This window comes from Bactrocera latifrons, unplaced genomic scaffold, assembly GCF_001853355.1.
Source record: "Bactrocera latifrons isolate USDA-ARS-PBARC rearing strain unplaced genomic scaffold, ASM185335v1 scaffold_196, whole genome shotgun sequence".
NCBI classification, from domain to species: domain Eukaryota; kingdom Metazoa; phylum Arthropoda; class Insecta; order Diptera; family Tephritidae; genus Bactrocera; species Bactrocera latifrons.
Window position 1 is genome coordinate 367,177 of NW_017535474.1, and position 20,873 is coordinate 388,049.

Here is a 20,873-nt window from a genome sequence, read left to right on the forward strand (position 1 = left end):
AATAATTTATTTTTTTTTTTCAGCTAGAATACTCCTTTAAAGTGAATTGTAGTATATGAAAGCTAAAGTTAAGTAATATGGATTTTTTTCTTTTTCCCCTTCTCATATCAATTAAATATTTTTTTAAAGTCTGCCTGACCGCAAACACATTTTTAGCATCGCATCAATAATCCATTCGAGTAATTAATCAATGCCACTAATTAAGTGCAACGGAGTTTGGTCAATAGAAAACTTCAGCTTTTCCACCGATTTGTCTTCAGCCTTACAACAAAGCTTTAATGTAACGCCAAACCGACGGATGAATGCAATCGCCTTGAAAATTAAGTTGGCCAAAGGAATTTGCTTAAAAATAAAATTTTTCATTTCCACTCGCAGCAGCCACGAAGAAATGGGGTTCACGCTTGCAAGCGACGAGTGAGTGCGGGTTGCGGTTGTGGCGCTACGCACTCTTAAAAATAAATTACGCGTTTGCCACAACATGCACCACATCAAAGTGACCACTCAATCAACGAGACAACAAACAAAAAGAAAACTGCAAAAAAAAAAAAAAAAAAAAAAAAAAAAAAAAAAAAAAAAAAAAAAAAAAAAAAAAAAAAAAAAAAAAAAAAAAAAAAAAAAAAGAGAAAAGCAAATAGCAAGCTAGAATAGCAGAGAAATGAAAAGTAAATAGAAGCTAAAAAAATTAAGGCAGCTAAATAGCAACAGCAGCCACTTGGACATCATTAAGGAGCAGGGCCGCCGGGACAAGACCCAAAGCCAGTAGCCACTAGCCGCAGAGCGTAAATAAAATCAACAACAAAGCCGAGCGGCAAATTAACAGTGGACCAAAAGCGTCATCATCAGTGAAGAAACTGTAAAGAAGCTAACGTGGTGGGGGAAGGGGGGTGACGGCAAGAAAAATAGCCTTAATTAACATTAATGTGCGCTTCACTGATTTTTGCTGGCTAAAAGCGCATAAACACGCACTTAAACTGCCGAATATGTGCGCATTAATATCCTGCCAAATGCTCAGCGCCTAAATGTATGCATGCCTGAATTGTAGCATATACGTAAATAAGTGTGTGTTCGCTTTGTTTGAGTGTGCGCTGGTGTGGGTGGCGAGTATGTTCGTCAAAAACGACTTTGCACTAATGAAGTGACAGCTCGAGAGGCAAAAAAAAATTTGGCTAACAAATATTTAAAACGCCAAACAAACAAAGCATGAGCAATTTGGCATTGAATTTTTGGGGTAAACAAAATTACAACAACAACAATATACACAAGTGCTAGTAAGCCTAAAGTTATCCACAAAGTGGACAAACCACAAATTAAAATATGCGAAAATTAAAATGGCAGCACAATGCATTAATGGGCACTTCCGTTGGCACGCGCACAAAAATAGACTACGTTTGACTGTTGTTCGGCGCATTTTACCGTTATAAACTCCAGACTGAAACCTAGAAATGACAAAGAACATTCCCACACTCGGACGCACATACTATTCAATTATGTGTATGCGTGCCACACTTAATTTCGCCTAAAAGTATGCTATACACATTTTTAATGAGCATTCCCTGCGCGCGCGTGTGCTTTCCGAAAATTAACTTTTGATTTTGTCATTTTGACCGTTAAATTTTAATAACAGATCTTTTGGCCACTCAAACTCACAGCCAGTCGTGTGTACCGTTATTTTTGACGACGCATAAATGTATGCATTTAACGCACTCGAACGCATAAAATAAAATATTTAATTTGCAACTAAGCGACGCATAAAAGAAATGCCAGTCATACTTTCGACAACAGCAACAACAACAATAAAAGCGAGCGCCATAAAAAGGGCTTGCAAGTGCTCGAGTGTTTTTATATTATAAAAATGTGGCCGACAGCGTTGCGTTAATTTTTATGAGAAACATTATTTCGAAATTAAATTTCACCGCAACCCTTCCTGTCGGTCGGCGACAATTGTTGTTGCTTTGGCTGACCGCTGGCCACTAGCGGCATACAAATGCGTGCCTCAATCTTTCTCTATCCATTTATCAGAATATGTATGTGTTTGTGCCTTCTTAAGCTGGTTTTTGAAAATATGTTTCCTTTTTTCTACACATTTCCAACCCCTTTTCGTCCCGGCTGAGCCCTTAATGGAAATGTACGCGCAACCTTTGTCATCATACATGTACATAAGTACCCACCTCTCCTCTCTGTTCACTGTGGATTCCAAAATCACATTAAAAATGGTATTTAAAATTTTTAATCAGATTTACACAGCGCACACATATATAGGCACATACATATGCTCGTACGAATTTGTCGCCATGTCCGTCTTCTCAACTCACTGCAAGCCTTTTACTACGGTCATCTCCTTTACTCTCATGCTCACGCATTCACTGCCATTTTAGTTCGCCTTTCAGCACTTTGCGTTCGCTGTGATTTCCCAGTTGCTGTCAACCTTTCTGCCAACAAGTTTTCGTATGTTTTTAAAAGCGTGCATTCCGCAGCTCTGTTTGCTCACACCCCTGAGAGTAATTTCAGCCGAAAATATGTGTTAATGCCATTTCAAGTGGTCGAGTGTCCCAAGCTCGCAGCAGCTAAACCAAATGGACCACATAATATTGACCATTGTTGATTCATTTGTATTTAATTTATTTTTGTGATTTTTGGTGGTGTTTTTAGTTTTCGATCTTTGGAGATAGTAGAGAACAATGGAACTAGAGATCTAAGACCCATAATCAATGCTTATGTACAGGGCGAATATTGATTAATTGAAGCTATAAGTATCCGTAAGACCTGTGTTGGTCACTCGAGCAGCTGTGTAAAATATTACGGTCTAAGAAATTTTCCCGTTTGGGTTAGACCACACAAATTTGGTCAAAATGGTTTCTGCCATTTTTTTTGTTATGCAGATAATTGTGCGAATTTGGATTTGGAAAAAAAATTTCTGACAAATATCAACCATGTCCCCGTTTGTACACCTGTTTGACTACAGGCCGGATTAAATGGAGTCGTCAAACCGAACCCTGGCGGCTCTTTCTGTGACCATATACCGACGGGGGAGTTGTAGGGGGAAAAGGCGTTAGAAGATGGGGGTAGTGAGTTTATTTACGGATCAAAGCTTGGTTAAAAAGTTGGTGGAGGAGGGCTCTCTATCAACTCCAGTTTCAGACTTCCTCACTATTACAGTGTCTTCCAAGCTTTCGTTGGAGCCATTAAGTAGATCTGCTGTTTCGGAATGCAGTCTCCTTCAGAGAAGTGACTATTCACTCAGATAGGAAAACGGTTAACATTGGGCTCATTTATAGTGCGTTCAGGGTTGGTCGAGGAGTACCTAAACTCGCTATCAATAGCATCTTTGGGATAACGCTGATATGAGCGAAGGAATGGAAGCGAGTCAGTGCACCCGTAACCTCTTGTGTTTTATTACTAGATAGCTGGGCTTCGCTGAAGCTATACCAACGCTTTGTAACCATCGGTACATGCGCGTCGCAAGAACCTTTTGGCCTAAGATAGATTGCAGGAGATCAAGTGATATCGTTGCCCTCAGTAAGGCAAGTTGTAGGTCTTTTAACAGGTCATTGACCTATTGACGTCCATGCTGTACGGAATCTGAAAAGACGCCATCTGCAAACAATGTATAGAARAAGAGGTGAAAACAATTCAACACATCCTTCTTGACTGTCCCGCGTTTGGGAGGTCAAGACTTAAACTAGCGGAAGGTGAAATTAAAGGGCTGCGCAAATTTATATTGACTACTAAGCATGTCGCTAATTTATAAATTTGAACACAGGAGTTCTTCTTTTCTTTGACTTTACAAAGGACTACAAATAAAAGTTGTTAAACTTTGTAAGAAATGTATCCATGAGACGGTCCACCGTTTTGTTGAAATAGAGATCGCCCGCGGCGATTAAATCAAATTCCGGAAAAAAATTACTGCATTTCCTGAATCACTTCGAAATAAATAAGTTTCGCTATATAACAAGCGGCACCAAAGATTAGTTTTTGGAGAAGCAATTGCGTTTCCTGACCCACACGACCACTTGACTCCTCCTAATAGCAAAAATTTTGTGCGTTGACGAAGCCTTAAGCCAGAAATGAGTATCATGTAATGATGAGATGATTTTTCGATGAACGTGGTTCTTAGGGTTTTGCGATAATGCAAATTTTCGGAATAATCTTGTTCCAAAGTAAAAGGTGACATGATGAAATGGTAAACCTTACTGAACACACTGACAAAACTTGACACAAATCCTTAAACAAACACGTTCTCCACGAGCTGCCATGTGGTCTTCAACATATCAGGAACGCTAGCTGAGCTGAGCTGCGGCATTTCCTTGTGATATTAGCTACCTCCATTTTTCTGATAAACTACAAAGAATAAGGCTTCCTTATAAAACTGGATAAGTTAGAATCTAATTATTTATCCGGGCTCTACTTCCTATAAGTACTCCTACTTCTCTTCACAATCACGACTTTTTATTAATTTTTATAGGCTTGTGCAATGACGAAAGTTAGTTTTTTATCAGTGAAGAAAATCCGATTTAGTAAGGATTTACATATTTCAGATTCCTTCCTATAAGTTTCAGAGTGATGTGGTGCTGGTGGTATATGAGTATTGTATATGACTTTTACTTTATATTAATTGGGCTAGAAGATTTGAAGGTTGACTGGAAAATAAACTGGTAGATAAAAGTTATACGCACAACTAATTAATACTTAAAAATTGGAAACCTAGTGAAAGCTGGCAACAACTTCAAGCAGTTTTCTCTAGTCATTATAATGCCGTTTCGATTCATTTACCACCAATCGGTAAAGAACAACAAAGTGTCATCCAAAAGTGGACATTCACCCATTTGATAGCCGCTGCCGTTGAATTGTGGCTTAAGTCATATAAAAAGCTCATTTAAAGCTAAGCAACCGACCAATGGTTGAAAAGCACAAATCAGACATGGGACACTAAAGAGTTTTTCATTAAAAAAGTAGTAACAATGTATATTCGTGAAACCAACAGCAAAAACTCAGCTGCTCGTCTGCCTTTTAAAATGACCTCTTCCTCCTCCCATTGTGACTGTTGCCATTTGGTTTTTGAACGAAACACTCGTATACAAACAGCCAACGCTTGGGCCTTGATTTGGCAATCCCCTGAAATGCAACAATTCATATACATGATTTGTTGCTGATGATGCCAGTGGACTGAATATTTGGGCTAACAAAGCGTGAGTGTTGACAACGTGTGTGTCCCAAAGGCGTATGATGAGGTGTTGAGCAGCGGGAACAGCGCTGAGACTGAGTGGTGGACATAAGGGGTTAGAGTTAATCATGCGCTTAGAAACGTATGGGTTGAGGCAGCATGTTCACGGTGGATTAATTAAATAAAAAAGGATAATGTTTTTGTGTGAAATGAAAATGAAAGCAGCTGTCCGGTTGCGACCACATTTTCGAAGGCTTTTGGACAGTGAAGCAGAATGAATGGATACGAAGAATATAGATGCATTGAAGTTGTTGTGATATTTGATTAGATCAGTTGAAGTTTAAGACAAGAACGGAGAACATTTTTGGACAGCCCAAAGGATGCTGAATGAGTAATGACCTAGGAACTTCGAATCCGACCAGATTAAGCAAAATTTATCTGATGTACAGTTAGCCGAAGTACGTGATTGTTTGAATGTACCTTTGTAGAATAGTTTAAACAAATCCTTTATTATCATGAAAGTTACTCATAAATAGACAAAATACCGATGAAAGTTATGTGTGGGAAGCCCAACTCGAAGAATTTCGGAAATAGTAATATGACTGCAAATACATTACTTGAGCAACCTGCTGCTGTTATGATTTGCTTAACTTCGTGTAGCCAGGTATTCACTTGGTATTTTTATTTCAACAGAACCTTTTCCTCGAAAACCCGAAACGCCGACTCATAAGCTGTTGTCATCGTCCATGCATCTGCATCATACATCAAGACAGGGATGATGTGTGTGATGTAGAGTTTGTTCTTTGGCTGTCGAGAAATGACTCTACTTCTTAATTGCCGACTCAGTACAAAGTAGCACCTGATGGCGGAGTTATCTCCTGTTGAATTTCGTCGTCAATGCCGTTGTTTTTAGTGAAAATGCTGGTACCAAGATAAACGAAGTTATCTACGACTTCGAAGTTATGACTGTCAACAGTAACTAGGGAGCCAAGTCGGGAGTACGACGATGGTGTGTTTAATGACAACAAATATTATGACTTGCCTTTGTTCACTGCCAAACCAATTTTCTTCCCTTGTTTGTTCAACCTAGAGAAAGTAGAACTAACGGCGCGCTTGTTAGGGTCAATGTAATCATTCTCTATGCACCTCACCATCAGAAGAATGAAGAAGTCGGACGATAGTGAGTTGCCTTTTCTGAAACATCGCTTGACATCGAAGGGCTCGCAGAAGTCCTTCCCGTTCTTGAGGGAGCTTTTGGTGTTGGCCAACGTCAGGTTTCACAGCCGTATTAGCTTTACTCGATACCAAGTTCAGACAAAGCGGCATAGAGTGATCTTCCATTCACGAAACTTTTTCAAGATTTGGCAAGTATAAACCCCCATTAATAACGTCTAGTCAGTTTGTTGATGTTTTGCTTCATTCTTTCACACAGTACGCTCGATGGAGCCTTATATGCGATGTTGAGGGGGCTTATCTCACGGTAGTTGGCGCAGGTTGTGATGTCTCCCTTTTTGTGAATTGGGTAGAGCACACTTAAATTCCAATCATCGGGCAAGTTTTCGGTCGACCATATTTTAAGAATAATCTGATGCATGCTCCTTATCAGTTCTTCGTCGCCGCATTTAAATAGCACGGCCAGTAATCCATCGTCCACCGCTGCTTTGTTCTTCTTCAGACGGTAATTGCTGCTCGAACTTCATCGATTGGAGAATTGGCTTCACCGTTTTCTGGTGCTACACTTTCACTGCCATTCAGCAGGCTGGAGAAGTGTTCCCTCCGTATTTTCAGTATGCATTTGTTACTAGATGATAACTTCTGTTAGTCGCCTCGTCATTTCTACAAGCACAACCCCTGTCCACCACCTTGTTAAGCTCTTCATATTTAATATCATATATGTAGGCTAAATTAACTTAGCATGTCACGCTGATCAACTATACATATATGTGACCTGGTCTACAGAAAGGGGGCTGAGGTGCTAAAAAATCAATTTTCACTTTTTAGTTGATTCGGATGGAAGATGAGATGCTTTTTCACGTGATAGAATCCAAAAAGACGATAATCAACAGAAACACTTACACTGACATCCGGAAAGAAAGACGAATGAAAACAAGACAACAGCAGCTGCGCGGTATTAGAGTAAACGTCACTTCTTCAGTGTTACATTTTTAAATGTTCCACACTAGCAACTTACACGATGATCTCTAATAATATTCCGACCAAAAAGAACACTTACTGGACATCCTTGAAGCCTCTGGAAAGGAGAACAATTAATGAGATAACGAGAAACTGACGAAACGAGCTGTTTATTTTTAACAGCTGTTTCCCAGAAAACTAGTTTTCGCACGATAGCTCCCTTTTCGTAGACCAGGTCACATATACTTTATGGATTCTATGACGTTTCTTTCTGGGTATTACAAACTTCGTGTAAAAAAGAACTTGAAAGGGTTCCAGTTGCTCGAAAAATTACTCAGCTGTAAATTTTGAAAAGTGAGCATTAAAGGTTTTGCTGATTATGAGAATAATTTGGACACACACTTTAATTTTGGCTACTAAGTATAAGAGTTTTGTGACCAAAATTAACTTACTTTCTTTTATTAATTTAAAGTTTCTAATTACAAGAAACCATCTCCAACGCTCACAAAATCCTTCATGACTAAATTATAGCTTTAAATGGAAGTTAGTAAGCATTTGCACTTCGTCTTTTGATATGCAAATTTATTGCCTGCAATTACTTAGGCATATTAATTTCAATAACTGCTTTTGAAATGGCCACAAAACAGGCAACGAAGTGTTTCGGATGTTTCGGACAGTCTGTGATGTCCGTGAAGCTACGAGCAAGTCACGCATGACTGATGCATACCAAAATTCAGTAATTTACACGCGCTTATCTATGTATGTATGTATGTGTGAGTGGGCATTCCAATTCGCAGAAGACCAGTGTCAATGACAGATGCAGTGACCTAACGCTGACCAAAACTAAATATAAATAAAATACCTCGAGCAGGGGTTTGCTATCTGCTGAAGGCTGCCGGGGCTATGGATGCAAGGACTCTACGAATTACTAAGCGCAAATGACTTTCTTATGGACCAAACGAAATTACCGCAACACATATTTTTAACACACACCCGCAAACCATTAGAGGAAAGGAAAGGAGTAAAGAAGGATGTAAATTCACTCATCCACGAAATGGGTGAGCAGCAGCGGTAAGGCAACGTTCCCCTGGTATGGTGTATGTGTGCGTTCGATAGTTTTTGGCTTTCTTAAGCTACACGGAGAAAATAGAGAAAACATATGTATGTATTTGTAAGTTAAAGTTCTTAGCATCCTTGAATGCACACGCAAACAAATAAACAAAACGAATTACGACAAAGCAGTGAGGAATGTCCTGTCCAAGTGTCCTTTCTGCCTGGCGTATGGGTATTTTCTTTTGCTGCTAGCTGTTATTATACCTTGAATGGGGTATACGATATTAAATTTGTTAAAAAATTTGTAATAGCTAGAAGGACACGACGGAGAAGCCAGCTTCGTCTCTCTGTCTGTATATACGCGAACTGGTTTTTCACTTTTTGAGATATCGCACAGAAAATTGTCGTGCTTTTTTTTCTATCCAAGAAACTGATTCTCTGTCAGCACAACCGATTCCTGACTACTATAACATATAGCTGTCGTATTGTACAAACGGAAGGGTCGGAATAAAGTCCTTGTATGAAAAACTTTTTTATGTGATGAGTAATCTTCGCAAAATTTCGTCTAGACTTTTGCCTAAAGCTGGAATATAATCTGTGAAAAAATTTTTCAGATCAGACTACTGTAACATATAGCTGTCATACAAACTGAACGATCGGTATAAAGTTTTTGTATGGAAAACTTTTTTATATGACAAGTTATTTTCACAAAATTCGGGATAGATAATTACCTAAGATATTTGTATCATATCCGAGAAAATCGGTCAGATCGCACTACTATAGCATATAGCTGCCATAGAAACTGACCATACAAAATCAAGATAAAGACACTACAAAAAATGCATCTGTGAATGGTATTATAGCTTCGGGCAGCCGAAGTTAATGTTTTTTCTTGTTGTTGTTATTGTTTAAGACATTTGCTTGTATGCAATTTGTATGCTTGAGAGCCTTTTACGACTTGAAAACTGCAGGACACATGCTTATACGCACCAACAGACTCACACACGCACATCAACACACACCCACACAAGAGACTATAATTCGTACATCTTCAGTTGCATTTGAATGTGTGTAAATATATTTTATATTAAAAGACCAAGTCTGAGAAGCAAACAATTTAATGCGCTGTAAGTGTCAAACTACAATTTCCACACTAAAACACAAACGCAACAAATAAACTTGCAACAACAATAACAACGGTGAACTTCAAATAAAATAGCGAGTAAGAAATAATATTCATTACAACAACAGCAGCCAACAATTTACAGTTAAATGTAAGATTAATACCTCATGGCAAATCTCTAGCGAATTCCTGGTCCAGGCCTGCAGCCTCACTCCCACACATGTGCTCACAGTTTGCTTTGCTCTGTCCTCTCTACTTCCCAAGCGTCTACAAGGAAGCACCAGCTGAGGAATTTTCAATTTTCTTAAGCAACTTTTCGACCCACAATCTGTCTTTATGACTGCCATTGCACACTGTGCCATTCGCTACGATTTTACTCGCATTTCATTTGCGAGTCTGAGTTGGCAAGCGAACCCGGAGTTACTTGCATGTACGAGTATTCATGTGGCGCATGACAGTGCGTCCGATATGCGCTGGTAATGCGAAATGCGATTACATGACCAAGACATGGGCATTTAGTGTTGGCTTAAAAGGTCAATATTTGGCGGAAGGGTAGGGATAGTACGCCGTAGTTGGAGAGTGGTTTGTGTGTTCTTCGAAATATGTTACATTAGGACTCGTAGAAGTCTGATCAATATAAATAGTGGAGAATTACAAAGTAAGGCAATTTTTTGATTTTTAGGAAGGTGTTTTAGAGAAGATGATTTACAAGAATTCCGATGTTACACGACTATTAAGCTTTATCACTTATGTTGAAAATCAGTTCAGCAACTCTCTCACTCTACAAGTAAATGGACTTACGATCACTTAAAAACTTATGTTTTAAGTCAGTAGTAGAAAAGTTTGTTGGTATGGGTAAGAACCAATAGCTTCGTGCCCACCTTAGGAGACAGAGTTTATTAAATTACTAGCATTTATTTAAAACCAAGTTTTGCCAGTCTCGATTGTAGAAGCCTTTGTTAATTTCCGATCTACCGTTGACTTTTGCAGTTTTGCGCCCAGGTAGATTTTTCCATCGCGATTTGATTTTCCTTGTCATGTTTCTGTCGACATCATCATATAGACAACAAAATGTCGATCACATTCTCAGGTGACATCTGTACACCACTCTTGGCAATCTGATCCACTTTCCACTGCTAGAGACGCCAGCTCCAGGGGAAGTGTAATAGCAAAGACCTCTACATGAAATATACTGCAGTGGGTCGGAAGCTTAAAAGGCTATCTTATACCTAATTCTGGACATCCCGCACGAGCTCCGTCCTCCGTTTTCGATCCATTCATATACATAAGCCTGTTGGGCGCAGCTATCATACCTTTACGCCAACCCTCCTTTTATATGCTTTACGTAAACCTTTTTTCGCAATTGAGAAATTGGATCATGTAGTCCATGTGTACCATAAATTCTTCTGAAAATAATAGTCGCTCCGCCGATTTTGCCGCGCTGCTTTTAGCAAAGAGATCTATATGTGACAGCGTAGTAATTTTCTGAACCCTTACCATCGATTTCCGGCAAGTAGAATTTCGTAGGCCTGTTCATCACACTACTGCATCGTAGAGTAGAATTAGTCTTACAATCATGATGTAGCACTAGTGTCAGTTACTCGTTCATCTACATTCTTCTTCCACTGATATTTGACGTAGTCCTTGTAGAAAGAGTTGCGTTCCGTTAATCAAAAGAAGACTCCTTGGAAAGATTTTGTTCTCGTTAGTGAAAACTAGCAGATCTGGTTTTCCTGGATTTAATCTCAGACCCGTTTGTGATGCCCAATTCCGGACTGTGTTAAGAGCGTTGACCATAATACTGCTAATGATGTGTAGGCATCACTATCTTGGAGGCTTTGCGTCTCAGTTCTTTAAGAGTTTATTCACCATTCATCTTCATCGGTGTAGAGATAGTACTACTGCGTTGTACCTCTACAGACTTCCTTGGTTATTTTAGCGTTATTTCATTCAGTTCTTATCCCTCTAGAGATCAAGCGGATTCTGGCCCGTACCTGTTGAAATATCCAGGAACACTTCAAGAGCGTATTTCACATTCAACAAATCGAATGCTTTCAACAAGAAGAAAGTTAAACTTATAGGCCTTAGCTCTTACGAGTAGGCTGAGTTGTTTCTAGCTGCCTTCGTTATGAAAACTACCCTAGATTTTCTCCAATAGTGTTTACTTTTTTATTGGATTTCTTTGAGTTTCTTGGAACAAGAATCTGAAAGGTTTAAATTAAATTTACGATTTCTAATAAGTTTCCCTTTTGAGCTTTACTACTAAAATGTTCTCGAGAATTCAGGAAGTTACAATTCCATTAATATCAAAGTCATAATTGCATGGTGAGTTCTTGAATCTGTTCTGAACTGTGTAGTATTAACTCTTTATAACAATTAGGGTAAGGTGTGGGAAGGTTATTTATGGATCACAAATAATTTTAGGCGACTGCGTTCTATCGATATCGTGAGAGTAAAAAGAGGCATGCATCATTCTGATGCTTCAGTGATCTTATTAAATTGATGTATGGGTATGAACAATTTTAGTTTTACAGTTAATCACATTCTGGTGATTCTGGCAAATTAGTAGTTTCTTGGGTATAAAATGACTTGTCATAAATTTCAGATCAGCATCTCAAAAAATTAGGAATTAGTTCATAAGTATTCAGACAGTCGGACGAACGAATAGGCGAACGGATATAGCTACATCGATTCAGCTCACCACTCTGATCATTTACATATGGTGTATTCGTAGTAGGGTATTGGATGTGTCCTTTGGATTTTACACCTAATAAACCCTGTTCATGTATAAATATTGATGCTATACATAGGCATGTCCCTCGATCTTTATTTGACATTGACCTAGATAATCCTTTATAATCCACAGCTAAAATGTTTATATACTTTTTAGAATGTTAGAGGAACTTCATTAACGAATATTCTATTTCATACAAATCGAACTGCCGTAATGTTGGCACAATTGCACGATATGTTTCGAATGCACTAAACCAATACTTAATAAGTACGTGTTTGGCTTTGGACTTGTAAAGAATAATTTATCAAATTTCGAAAATTTTCCGATACGTGCATGGGCAAAGTGTTGCCTGAAGGATATACTGAAAAAATTTAACAAAAATTTAAATCGATTATACGAAATCTTCACGAAAACATAGTGCTCACATAATTCAACTCTTTTTAGCTTAATGCACGCATACAACCTTCAACTTCTTACAACAATTTTCTTAAAGATTTCCCACACGCAACTGGGATTTATTTACAGCCGCCGCTTTAAATACTTAATCACTTTTTCCCTCACACGCCTCAAAACAAAAAACGTAAAAAGATTTGTGTGACCAAAAATTAAAAGAGAAAATCTTGCACGGCAACGAGCACTTCCGCCGGTGCTGATTATCTATCGACGGTGACGGCGGCACCAGCCGCACAGTGGTGTCCGCTGCGTTACCCTGGGTTACTTCCGCGTTGAACGGTTACAATTATAATTACATTTTAATTAGATTCATTCGGCTGTAAAGTGTCCTTTTGTGTACTATGCTTATAATTTCCATTCTTTCTCCTCTCCACTTTCACTGCCAACACCTTTGGTGGGCTTCACTGTGTCCGATTGCGTTTCAGTTCGCACTTGGTCGCGCTTTTTTTCGCGTTCGCCATTATTTTTTAACGAATCGCTGCCGTTTTTGTATTTATGCTTCAGTTTGCGCCTTTTTACAGTTGCGCTTTCCTTCATTTGCTTTTAATTTTTTTATGTTTTTAATTTTCTTTGTATTTTTTTTCTTTCTTGTTTATTTCTCAGCTGGATTTTTGCATTTTTAATGACTCTGATTTATTAATGGCGACAAGATGATTAAGACAGCGTGATATAAGCCATGGCGGGCAACAGTTATTGGTGGTTGGTGGGAAGTTTGCGGCTAGGAACTCGGACACTGTGGAAAACTGGTAAGTTTAATTAAGAAATTGAAATTTTTAATAAAACACAATACTTGAGGCAAACATTCTTGGGATCTTGGAATGCATTCATCCATGTATACTATATATTGATTTTTACTGTTGTGTCTTTCCTACCGATAATTTGTAATCTGCTTATATGTTGGGTGATATATGCTGAAAAAGCCCTTCCTCTTGTATTTTACTTCTCTTCTTATTCAGAAGAATTTACACTGAAAAAATTTATGTTTAAAAATTTGCATTTGGATCAGTATTTACAATTTCGGAGTTTGTCCAGTGCATTTGACTCTAGGAAAATAAATTTTGGCTAAAACTTTACATAATATATATATTCGCATATACAATACTAATAATCAGAAATGGCAAAGTTAAGAAGGCTGCTTAACATCACTACGCGGATTCTTTGAAAATTTACCTCTAAAAACCTTTTCAGGAGATACATATGCTACATTTATCTTCTTCTTCTTTATTGGCGTAGAAAGCGCTTACGCGGTCATAGCCGAGTCTTCCTATAGCTTTTTAACGCCAATCGGAGATTCTAAGTGTAGCCAGGTCCATAAGGTCTTTCTAACAGAGCAGACATCTTCCTCTTCTTCCGCTTCCACCGGCGGGTACTGCGTTGTATAATCTTAGAACTGGATAGCTTTTATCCATTCAGACAACATGACCTAGTCAGCGTAGCCGCTGTCTCTTAATTCGCTGAACTATGTCAATGTCATCGTATAACTCGTACAGTTTACCCTTCCCTCGAATGCGATATTTGCCTTTGTCATTTCAAAAAGGCCCGTAAACTTGAAACTCCTAACGTTGACTCATCAAATGTTGTCCTCGCCCGTGCCTCTGCATCATATAGCAGGACGGGAATGATGAGTGACTTGTAGAATTTGGTCTTTGTTCGTCGAGAGAGGACTTTACTTTTCAATTGCCTACTCAGTCCGAAGTAGTACCTGTACCTGTAGTACCAGAGTTATTCTACGTTCGATTTTGAAGCTGACATTTTTGTTGATGTTAATGCTTGTTCCAAGATAGACGAAATTATATGCGACTGTCAATAGTGATGTGAGAGCCAAGTCACGTATGCGACTACGGTTTAATAACAGCAGATTTTTCGCTTTGTTCACTTCCAGACCCATTTACTGCGCAAATGATATCGTTTTCACCGATGACTTTAAGACACTTTACTGCATTCTTTCTGGTTTCAGCTCATTTTTGAGGCGCCATTCGCCAGACTGTTGGACAGTTTCGCTGTCATATTTTCGCCTCGTCACCAGTAATTATATATGTGATGTGATACTGTGGGGTCTTTAGTGATTTTGTCAAACATTTGCGAACTCTAATCGACGTAGTGTCTCCAAAAGATTCTGGTCTTTTGGTAAGAGTCTAACATTGTTGAGCCTACGAATCTACCCCGATCTTTGTGCTTCATATCTAAGACAAAGATCAAAAAGATCTTGAGATCCTCTGCTATGTCTGTGAAGTCACCAAAAGGTTTTCCAATCAAGTTTCTTTAACAGTTTCGATGCTGTAGACATTAACATAGGTGGATGGATGACTCGCATGGAGCAATTTTTCGATAACTTCACGACCTTTACTGAGTTCTTTGTACAACTCACACATTTCTGATCCTGATAAGTTAGACTCTGTACGAATTGATAAAAAAATGGGGATAATTTTAAACCACATCATAGTAATTTCATTGCTTGAGAGATAAGAGGTTAATTTAATAAATGAATGAATTTATATTGATTACGTATGTGCTTTCCTCTCCAAGAAGCTTCTTATTTGTAGAAATGTCCGAGAGTGAAACATTATAGCATACAATATATCTTCCTTCCAAACTGGCCGATCCAAATCAAGATAAAGATATTCTTATACTCTTTTATGCTATAATAAATGCACCTGCTAAGGGTATTATAGCTTCGGTAAACGGAAGTTAACGGTTATTCTTATTATACCCTGAATAGGGTTATAATTCCATCTGCCTCTCCCTCTATCCGCAGTTCCTCAGTCCGTCAGTTTTTGAAAGATCTGTCTAAAATTGCACGCACTTTCTTTTACTTTACAATAAGCTGCTCATTTTTTGGATCCACCGATATCGGACTACTATAGCATATAGCTTCCATACTAACTGCACCATTCAAAGCCATAACTTGTATGAAAAACTTTTTCATTTGATGAGACATATTCAGGAAATTTGGCATGGATTGTTACCTAAGGCAATAATGCATCCGAAAAAAATGTTCATATCGGATCACTATAAAGTTGCCATACAAACTGACCGATCAAAATCAAGTTCTTTCATGGAAACTTTTGTATTTGTGAAAGATACTCGTATTATAGCTTCAATATGGTGCTTGGATCTCTAAGTTTGAATATTATGACTAAAAGCAATCGCTTCGCTCCACAATCATCTCAAAACTCACTTAAAGCACTTAAAGAAGCTAAATCGACTTCTGTTCCACAAGTTCATATACTGCGGTTTTTCTCAGTGTATATACAGTGTATGAGTACATTATGATATAGCTTTTAGAGAACTCAGCAGCTGGTTTAACGTTCGCAATCAATTAAAATTGATATTGCGTGCTCGAAATCTGCGCCACTGCCCCTTTGTCAACCAAAGCCATCTTCTCCACGCTCTAATTTCCTTTTTTACAATTTTCTAGTTTTCCTATCCTTTCCTCAAAACTCTTTATTGCGCCCTTAATCAGTTGTCACAACCGGCGTTGCAAAAGCACTTTAAGCCTTAAAGTATGCTACGTAAACTGTAAAAAAGAGCACTTAAGACAGAAAAGTGAAATAAAGCAATATAACGGTAATTTCAGCTGAATCTTCAGCAATTTAAGCAGCTTTACTTGAAATTTTATAGCCTTTAAGTTTACTAAACGTAAGCATTAGCGCAAGCTTAATGCAAAAAAATGTATAAAAATACAACAATAGCTACGCTCATTGTCACAACAACATTTACATTGTCAATTGTGAAGTAAATCCACGTAACCCCTTCAATCAACCGTTCTGCAAAGCAAGAGAATATGTCTATGCGCTGCTTTTTTCCCCTGCATTGTTATTTTTTCGCTTTTTATTGTATTTTATTGCTGCAACAACAATACTAAAGCGATTAATACATAATCTCAAACCCTCATAACATCGACAATCACAATCGCTTTCTACTCCCCCTGCGCACCCGCATAAGATTTGCGCTCCAAGAAAGTGCTCAGCATGGTCCAATTGTGCTCAGCGTTGCGACGTCAAAGGGTGGCAGGCGACATTGGTGAATTGGCAAGCTTAAGCGAGGCATAAACCCTTTCACCCATGCGGGTCACAGACTCATAAACATTCCGGAATTTTTCTTTTCAAATATCTCCCACGCTCCAGCGAGTGAATCACTGCTTAGCAGCACTGGCTGCAGCGGCGGCAGCGTGTGCGGCTTTCAACTTTCACTTGCCACAGACACTAGAGTACATTCGAGTCCAGGCCCACAGGTTGTGCTTGACTACTCGCCAGCTATAGCTAGCTGCTGGTTGCAGCATCAACTACTACTGCGACAAAGCTCACTGTCTAATGGCAGTGACGACGACGTCGGTAGCAAGTTAGCCGAGCATCATTTTGAAGTTCCACGTCGTTGATTTTATTAGTCTCAAGCGCACAATTCGAAAAATTTGCTGCTTACCAAATGCATTATTTTTTCTTTTCCTCCTCAAGCCATGTAATTTCTTACTTTTTTCCAGCGTCGCATCTTCAACTCTTTTGTCAGCGAAGTGTGAGCAAATGAAAGGTTTCTCGCCACTCTCAGTCTGTAGGCACAATATCATCGCTTTTATTACTCTTTGCAGTTTTTAAAGATACTGTGTTGTTGTTGTAACATATTTAGCAGTCTTGTGTGTCTTTTTAGCGTTTTCCCGTAGCCTTTTTTTTTACTTGTTCTTTTTATTTCCGTGCAAGTTGTTAAATTGTAAAATTGGAAAACCACTTGTTTTCGGAAATTTATTTTATTAGACTGTGACGTGTGCTGAGACGGTCTCATTGTTCAATTTGCTTGCTAATCGGCCCAATTCCCTTCGTTTACGGTGTCTAGTTTTTGTGCGTGTGCGCTTAGTTTTGTCTCAATTTCTACTAAATCGAACATAAAATTACATTAAGATATCGTTAAGTCGTAAAGCGTGTGGCTCATTTACCTCGTTGAGTCCACCGGCAGAAGGTATCTTTACGCTTTTTTTTCTTTTCTAGCATTGGAAAATGTGTCTACTTTAAGCTATATAACCTTTTTCGTCCTTTAATCCTTTACAATATTCATTTGACCCGCACCTCTTATACTTTTAGTACTTAAATATATTACTATTGCTTTTATCTTCCACACTTTTCTGGGAAACCATGAATTCCACCTCCAAAAACGATCTCAACTTTCGATTGTAAAGTAAATATTTTATTATCTTTCTCAAAGTCCTGCAGCATTTAGATAGATATATGAAATTTGAGGAATGCAATGAGAGCTGTGATCCATTGAGTCCTCTCTCTCTCTTATTATGTATATCTCGTTTAACCCAGAAAAATCAAGGCGGCTTGTAAATACCTGAGATTAACGGTTGTAATGAGTTCTCTAACTTGATTTTATTGTCAGACGGTCTGACTCCTTCTTTTTGTGATTGCGGTTCCTGCCTAATCGGACTCGTTGCCGCAGTTCACCATTGATGCCTCTTTACCCAGAGATCTATGTAAGTAGAACATTGTTTTCAGTGGCAACCCTATTAATCATTTTTATGCACTCCAGTACCATTATTTATTTGATTAAAACGCACGAAACTGCCTGAAGTGCATCTACTATATACTTCCCAGCCAAGCTCTTTCAGTTTTTGACGAGTCATCAAAGCTGTGTGTGGTCTCTGTTCGATCAGCTCATAGTGGATGATTCCTTTTCAATTCCACCAAACACTCATCATAACTTTTCGAGGCGTCATTCTTATCTTTGCGACCATTTGTTGAGCTTCACCATGTTTGATCCACTTTTCGTCTTCTGTTACCATTTGGTTTCAGCAAAGAATCGCAGATGTTAATTCGGTACATTAAATTTTTTAAAGACAATTCATGTGTTACCCAAACATCGAGCTTCTTTTGGTACTCAGCCTTTCATAAATGGTTCAAAACCGTTTGATATTGAGTGTTAAGTTCTTTAGTTGACAAAATACGAACATACTTTTTCGAATACCCAATATTGCTTTTATTTTCCAAGCCTTTTCTTAGAAAACACTCGAGCTTCGGGCTCTTGAAAAGTTCTAACAAGATCCGGCGTTTCCGTACAAAATTTTGTGCAGCAATGACGACCATTTCTAGCTCAATGGGTATAATAACGGTCAATTACATGCAGCTGATTCTATAAAGCTATTGAATTCAAAGAAAAACCTTCATTTTCCAACTAAATCCTTGTAACATTTATTTACTTATCCGCTCCTTCTATTGAGTCGCAATCACTGGCTTCTTTAATTAGCCCAAAAGTATTTGCATACAAACAGCATTCTAAAAATAAAACCAAATTGCTTGTTGAATAAATATGGGAATCACTTAACAATTTACCTGCTACAATTACTTCATTAAGAGTATTTAAGCATTTGCCGCCAGCTAGTCGCTGAAATGACTAACAGTCCTGCACAGCTTGCGAGAGCACACCCCCCAAACCGCTATTTATCTATTTACTTTTCACTATTCTATAATTCACTTCCGTTTGCGACAACCGCCTGCGCTCCGCCTCTGCTTTCACCACCACCTCCGTTTCAGCGTTCATCTCCGCCACAGAGCCACTAGGTCGCTTTATCTAATTACATCAATGGCCATGCAACGCCTCAGATATCAAAGTGAAATTGTCCGCTCTACTTCCGCACACTCGCCACGCCTCCTGCACGCCTCACCCCGTGCTTGCTTAAGATTTCTCGTTAGACAACTCCTTGTGATGTCAATTTCTTTAATTCACCAGCAGCGTTCGACGCCTTTCACTTTTACCTTTTGACCAGCTAAAAGTCGCCAGGAAGAAAAAGGCGAGTTACTTACATGTATTTACAAAAGCGGCAAAAGCGGCAAAAGCGCATCCTTTCATTGCTTTTTGATCCTTTCGGTTTTTTGTTTTACGCAAAGAATGCTTCGAGCCAAGTTACACAAAATGAGCTGCTTTTAACACTTAAAAATGCGTTTAATGATACTTTGAAATACAAGGCGCTAAGGAGTTTAGCGGTATCCACCATGTAGCAATGGATACTCAAAGGTATTCGACAGTTGAGTGATGTAAGCATGTCCTGCCGAGAGATAGCAACGGAGTTACCTTTGACCCGCGTTTGTGAGTGGGTGCAGAGCTTTGTAGAATTAAGTCGGTTAAAGAGTAGATTTTGTTGCTTTTAATTTTGTTTATTATTTGATAGTAACTTTAATGGAAGTCTGATGTATCTGGATTAATTTGAATCATTAGGCTGAGTCTTCTACTAATACGTTTAGATGACATATTCTTGACAAATAAGACTTATATAACTCATAAGTTATGAAATTATATAAAAGTGTTTAGTATATTATCGTCAATATCCCTCCATGGCAGTTCCCATTTCGTTATTCTTTTAACAGTAATGCTAATGATATATAACTACACTTTGTTTCTTCAAACATCAGAGCAATAAACGGTGATTCATTTCGAAATTCCCTATTTAAAAAAAAAAAAACACACACACACCCAGAAACTTAAAATTTAATGGGAAATTTTTATTAACATTCGAAAGAACATTTTTTGGCATGTAGATTATCTCTTTCAAATGTTGGCCGCGGCTATGTCTCAGATGGTCCAATTGATTCCAGTTTTCGGTGACTGGTTCGAGCATATCGACTGATAACTGGTGTTCCGTGATGTTTTGCTCCAAAGCCTGAGTTGAAGCGGTATTGTCCGAACTTCTAGAATATAACCATTCTGTAGAAGACGGATATATATCAGGACTCATATTTGATAACAACCGTTTCAATAGTAAAATTATGTAGGTCCTGCCTTAGTCCTTGGTGTACTTTGTATTTGATTTCAGCTAAGTTCTTATAGCTTATTTTGTTTTTGCACTTCTTACGTGCTTCGTTCTGACCTATAACAATTATTCAGCAATAACCAATTTCTGTCATTTTCTTCTAAATGGCGTTTAAGTTTCTCCGAATACTTTTTGTAGAATTTCGGTGTGAATTGTTTCTGTCCGGTAAGGCCAGATCGGGGCAAATGCTTGATTTGAGAGACTTCTTCTATTTCTTTACTGGCGTAGACACCGCGGTTATAGCTGAGTTAACAATAGCGCCAGTCACTTCTTTTGGAGTGTAATGGCGTATATTGTCATGCTTTTGGGTAAGCAGTTGCAGTCGTAGGTCTATACCCAATTCCCAATTTTGCGTCCTTTCCGCGCACCCTCCAGACGTAAGTAACCTTCATGTATGATATTTTAATCAACCAGTGTGAAG

At 38.5% G+C, this 20,873-nt stretch overlaps 1 long non-coding RNA gene across 1 annotated transcript in view; it reads left to right on the forward strand.

The window, feature by feature from the left end:
- LOC108967707 overlaps positions 1-20,873 on the forward strand; it is a 112,329-nt gene that overhangs the window by 64,391 nt on the left and 27,065 nt on the right. Inside the window, exon 2 of the long non-coding RNA XR_001993276.1 lies at positions 13,261-13,403. This is a non-coding gene — a long non-coding RNA (uncharacterized LOC108967707). The remainder of the gene's footprint in view (positions 1-13,260; positions 13,404-20,873) is intronic.